This window comes from Cyprinus carpio, unplaced genomic scaffold, assembly GCF_018340385.1.
Source record: "Cyprinus carpio isolate SPL01 unplaced genomic scaffold, ASM1834038v1 S000006721, whole genome shotgun sequence".
Classification (NCBI taxonomy): Eukaryota; Metazoa; Chordata; class Actinopteri; order Cypriniformes; family Cyprinidae; genus Cyprinus; species Cyprinus carpio.
The window spans coordinates 15,936-22,245 of NW_024879326.1; the positions used below are offsets into that span (position 1 = coordinate 15,936).

At 41.8% G+C, this 6,310-nt stretch overlaps 1 long non-coding RNA gene across 1 annotated transcript; it reads right to left on the reverse strand.

Moving 5' to 3' along the window:
* Positions 1-1,900: 1,900 nt before the first annotated feature.
* Positions 1,901-6,027, reverse strand: LOC122144550. Its single transcript, XR_006159756.1, has 3 exons — positions 5,897-6,027; positions 4,171-4,287; positions 1,901-1,992 (listed from the first exon to the last, which is right to left on the reverse strand). It is a non-coding gene; the product is annotated as an uncharacterized LOC122144550 (long non-coding RNA).
* Positions 6,028-6,310: the final 283 nt, after the last annotated feature.

The following is a 6,310-nucleotide window of genomic DNA, read 5'->3' on the forward strand; positions in this document are numbered from 1 at the left end:
AATATTGTCCTCCTAACAAACCATACATCAATGGAGAGATTATTCATTCAGCATGATGAATACATTTTGAAAAATTGAAGCTTAAGACTGGTTTTGTGGTCCATGGTCCCATATGTGGGCTTCTCAACTCTGGTTTACCCTCAAGGTTCACTTTGTAAGGGTGTCACCATGGACAAATCCAGCTGATATGACTTTAAGAAACACAGAGCTAATGAAGGCTGATGACGGCCTCCTCGACACTTAGACATTTTCTATGGCAAACAAACCATCAGACTTTGTTCTCTGTTAGGAGTTTAGTTTAACCCCCTATTTTTTCTGACCAACAAAGACTAGCTTATAGACCCAGAGACAAGAGATCTACAATAAAAAAGGCTAAAGAGCTCATTAAGCTAACGCTAACCCTAACCCTGCAACACAGTATGTCTCTCTCGCGAAATACACAAACATCTGCAATGACATCACTGCGACACTCTATTCAAGAGTAAGACTGGCCAAGTTCATGTGAAAAGGTAAATAATGTTTTATTTTATTCATACAAGAGCTTTAACTCAACTGGCATCCGTTAGCATGCTAGAATGAGAGAGTAGAACCATGATGTCTCAAACAGGCTTGATTAAATTCTGGCGAAGGCTTCAGGTCTGACAGAGCACTTCTGAGAGCAGAAAGCAGTGGCCAACATCCACCTACTTTCCAAATATCCATCCGAAGCCCAGCATGCATTCTAAGCTCAGAGTCCATTCATCAGTTCTTTGGAACAGCTCCACACTTTGTAATGAAGACGGCACACACAGAGATGCTAGTCACAAGAACAAAACCTCCCATGCCACTTATGAACACGACTCACTTGCTATAACATTTTTAGAGGCCATTTCATATGGAAAATGTTTTGCTATATTAATGCACGGCCACAGAGAGACACCATACACAGGTTTTGCTCTTGAAAATAATGAAACCGTTTGTGTTATATATGTTGCTTTGGTTATACATGACAGGATTAAAAAAGTTCCTGGAAAAACACACAGTAGTGACATTAATGGTGGTTTATATATGAGAACATCCTATCTGATCTGGGTCAGATCCAGATTTAGCATCTGTGCTGTTCACTTTCTGTCAAAGGGGGCAGTATTCTAGTCAACTAATAATCAGATGCACCTTAACAAGCCTTTCCTGCCCCAAAAATTGATAATTAACAGAACGTCCAGCAGCTTTAAAAATATCATCATGTGCATCAGCACACAACATTATACACAGCAGAGCCTCCTCAAAAATATCAATCAACACTACAAAAATCACAATATAAACAACACATCTTATAAAATATATTGACACTGAGATTGACGTTTTTCTACAGTAACACGGTGTAACAGCACCAATAAAAAGTATGTGAAAATGTTCGCGTGAATTTAAAGTATTTCATAGCTATTGGTTGCTGCACTAATAATAATCGATAAAGCTCCCTGAGCTGTTTGTAAAAGTGCTACCAGGAATGACGCGTCAGTCTTGACAACAACCATTAAGTGTACAAGAACACGAGTCGCAGCCGATGATCACGTGTACTCTGGTAATGCTTCCCGCAGCCAGAAGTCATTGAGAGACATGAAAACACAATGAGAAAAGTAAAACTAGAAACATATCACATCATAACCTTAATTAGATGCAGCATCATTGGGATCTTCACATCAGTGTCCAGAATGGACAAAGACAAATGCCTGAAATGTCAAAAAGTGGGATGGCAGTGACGGCTCCTGTGTAGATGTTGGCAGAACATCCAGTATCTGTTCCTCTCTCGCCGGGCGGCACACCCGTTGGCTTGCTCCGGTCTCCTGTTCGTCTGGACTGATTGCAATTAAAACCAGCATGGCTTTCATGCAGAATCTGTTAAAACGAGGCTCAGGCACTGGGAAGCCTTCATTTGTTCGGTGCCGCCACAGAGAACCTGTAATTCTGTATGTGGAGAGTCAGATGGATGGATTGGGGGAGATTTGGTGTCTTCTGGAGGAACAGAAACAATCGGCACATTTGTTTGTTTGGCACACATGTAGAATCTGTGCGGCTCTATAAATAACAGCGAGTTAAGCTGCTGCAGTCCTGAAGCGAGCACTCCGATAAATATAAACATGAGTAACGGATCAGAAGGAGGGATAAGGAGGAACGGGACTCATAAAACAGGACAATCAGAGCGCCGCAGTTACTCCTGTCGCAATTCATCAGCTCACAGTCTTTCATCACGACGCTGGAAGAGACACAGTCTGACGAACCCTGATGTATGATGGGAGTCCACATCACACGCTCAATAATGTATAATAGAAATTATATATATTATGCAATTCATTAAATGTCCTTCATCTATACAGGATCTTAAGCACCTGAATGCAGCTGTTATGTTAAAGAAATGTCAAGAAGCGAAACTATTCCTGTTAAACGTGTTATCAAGAAAATTCTTAGAAAAATAAAAATTACTAACAGAGAAGAAAAAAAAGAAAAACAAACATTGGACAATGGCAAGAAAACATTGTGACACTTAATTAATACAATTTTTCATTAATTCATAAAATGCTCATTAAATCGTCCCAGACCAAAAGGATGCTAGTGCTAAACGCAGGCCATAATCACGCTAAAAAAACAAATGTACTAGACTCAACAACCAACTCAATGAGACCCATAACACGCACTCTAACATGCTTAATTATTATATCACTGTTAAACAACAACAGTTTCAGTAGTGTAATTGCTGCTAGAGATTAGGGTTGTGACGTTGAGGAAATTTTTCCCACCAGTAATCGACGTTTGACAACACCGGTAATACCGTATCACCAAGGGGGGGGCGTTCCCTCTTTTCCCCGCTTTCCTTCATTTTTAATTAGCTTAAAAGCACCGTCGGCAGTTCAAAGTTCAAAAATAACAAATAACAAAGTTTAAACAGGTATACAAAACTGGAAATAGGTAAACATGTAGAATATATAACCAAATAAATAAGAAACATAGAACATTTATTAACAAAACGAATAAGAAAGCTTGGAGGCAAGGCATACACCTTTATGTCAAATAAAATAATGACACAAAGTTTAAATAAAGTAAAATTCAGCAAACAATGTGGAACCAATTAAATAAGAAATGAATGTTAAAAAAAACTTCCTAAATCACCTTAGATAAACGACAAAAGTCAACGGCTTTTCAAAATCCAGAATACTGCCAAACAGGTGCTTTTGCATTTCATTTGGAAACTAAATCATCCGCCACGGTCTTGTCTGTCTCACCTCACTCTGGTCAGTCAGCTCGACTCACTCTCCTCACTGGAGAAACTAAATCTCAAGTAAATTAAATTAAATGGGGAAGTCGTGGCCTAATGGTTAGAGAGTCGGACTCGGAATCCAAAGGTTGCGAGTTTGAGTCTCGGACCGGCAGTAATTGTAGGTGGGGGGAGTGAATGTACAGCACTCTATCCACCCTCAATACCACGACTGAGGTGTCCTTGAGCAAGGCACCAAACCCCCAACTGCTCCCCGGGCGCCGCAGCATAAATGATACCCACTGCTCCGGGTGTGTGTTCACGGTGTGTGTGTACTTTGGATGGGTTAAATGCAGAGCACAAATTCTGAATATGGGTCACCATACTTGGCTGTATGTCACGTCACTCACTTAAATCTGATCTGTGATGCGACTGTCGTTCGGCACGCTGCATTGAGCAGCCGCGTTCAGTTTTTAATTGTAGTGTCTGTTCCTTTACTGAACTAAATGATTTTTATTACTATAAAAAATCAAAATGACGGTGGGGTCAGTGCCGCGGTGGGCAAGTGATAAAACTAGTGTTGCGTCTTAACACCGGGATCAACGTCAGCACTGTGTATCGCGGCAAGCCTACTTGAGATCACTCCTGTGTGAATAGCCGGTGTGTTGTGCCATGACTGATTAAAAAACCCATTACATCATTAAACGAATCCTGGATTACTGAGGCTCAGGCCAGAAAATGAAACTCATACGCAAACACAGATCGTTTGCTTGCATCAGTGAAGAAGCTTTGACCACTTGTTTCTTTTTGTTGACAACAGCTTTAAGTCTCTCCATCAGGTGTTATATCTCATTACACACAGCTTGTGTCAAGCAGAAGAACCAAAAGCACTACACCTACAAGAAGAAAATCATAATTATACAACACACAACGACACGTACCTGAATGACTTTGAGAAGTCATGATGTCTGGAGCAGCTGATGCGTTTTCAAAACTTCAGATGTAGCTCCAGCAAAGCAGCGGTTTCTGCTCCTCGTCTCGACAAATCCAGCCAGCAGCTGTTAGAAAACAGAGATCCATGAACTAAAGCTGTTATTTACAGACATTTCTCATAAAAACTCATAAAATTTCTCTATATTGTAATCATTATGATCACACTCTCTTTAATGAGCTTCTGCCTGAAATTAATACGTTAGCTAACTGTAAGATTCTATTATCTTGAACTATTCATTTGTGAAATCAACAATACTTGGACACATTCACTTCTGCTTCATAATGTAGACACGTGTTTAGATTAGTAAAGATTAGCAGTTTACACAGCATCAGACAGTGCTGTCAAAGCCCTCCAATACATTCAGATGAAGCACTGCATCTCTAATGAAATGCAACTCAGAAGGGACCTTTCACATGGACACATTCTTGAGCAGCTATATACAACAACCACATTTGCAAGTGGAAAAGAAAATAGCAGGGCTAACTTCCTTAGTTCAAAGGGCAATGCAAACATGCACACACACACACACACACACACACACTAGGGACTTTCAAATAAAGGACAGTATTTATTTACATGAAGTCAGTTTTTTGTTCATATAGGCCTAAACCGTGGTTATGTTATTACAACCCTAACCTGCAACAACACAAGCAGCCACTAACCCGCGGCTCACATTCTTCATGTGGACGATGACATGGAGTGTGTTGGTTAATCAATATGTAGACAGCGTTTTACAGAAGACCAGGTCTAATGCTTTATCTTAATAATTTTTAGTTACTCAAACTCTACAATTAATGAACACCAATAGATCTTATATTCTGTTAGTGGAATCCTGTGATGTTTGTGAAATGACAAGACTTTCTTTCGCACGACAGTAAGTGTGATCTCAGGGCCTTCTGGACCATCCTGAACCGAGCCGAGTTTCTGCCCTCACCAGACGGACGCTGGAGGGGTGGGGCGGCACTGGCCGGGCTACTGGGCGAAAGTCGGTCATGAGCGCATGTATGTTAATCTCCTTTGACAGTCTGAGGGGGGCGATTCCCCATGTGGGCATTATGTTCACTCTGGGGCTTCCATTGTCTCTCAAGAAAGAAAGCAGAGCCAAAACAGATAATAAAGCACCATATGCCCTCTTCTGAATCAACATCTGAACAAATAAGAATTCAAAAAAGAAGATTACTCAGAGCAGTGTACTAAATATTAGGTGGAGCTTTGTTTTGACTGCAATTTAAAGGTATCTGTTAGTTTCTGTTCCAGCTGTCAAGCAGCAGGGCATTTGAAACAACCACCACCGTCAGTGTATCTGTAATGCTGAACATCTGTGTGTGTGTGTGTGTGTGTGTGTGTGTGTGTGTGTGTGTGTGTCACGGCAATCCTTCTTCAACCTCATTCACAAAAAGCGTGCTAACCCGCCCATCTGGAGCCACTTCACATCATTGGCCGTCGCTCGTTTAACCACAACAATCACACAATACTAGTTAAAGCTGGTTTCAGGCTAACCGTTACGCGCAGCTGATCTCCATAGACGTTTTTCTCACATGTGAAGGTAAATTTGTTCGATCATCATTGACAGAAGCTGCTGAAGAATAGCATAATAACACCAACCGCCGCCGCGCGGAGCTCGTGACGCTGTCGGTCTGTCCGCGCGGCTGATCGCTCGCTCGTTCGCTCACCTGATCGCGGCAGACGCAGGACGCTCGCGGGATCAACGGCAGACATCTGAATTCGCCCGAAACGCGCAAAAGCGACAGAAGCGCCGTCTGACAGATTCCGCCATACTGGATTTTTGATTCGGGAATCACGTGTGGCGGGGACTGAACGAGAGGCGGGAACATCCACTCGCGGTGACGTCACTCCGGACGGGCACGCGGATCGTGATGATCAATAAAGCTGCAGGGGCTGGCGCTTCCTTTGGCAGCTGCCACGGTTTTTCATGCTGTTTTTGCTGTTTGCTCGGGAAAAACTACACCGTTCTCAGTGGCGTATTTTTTATTTATTTTTTTTTAACGATGATGCAAAGTTCCTACAATTGTATTATTATTATTATACATTTTTATGTATCAGCTGCCAGACTTTGTACCAGGGGT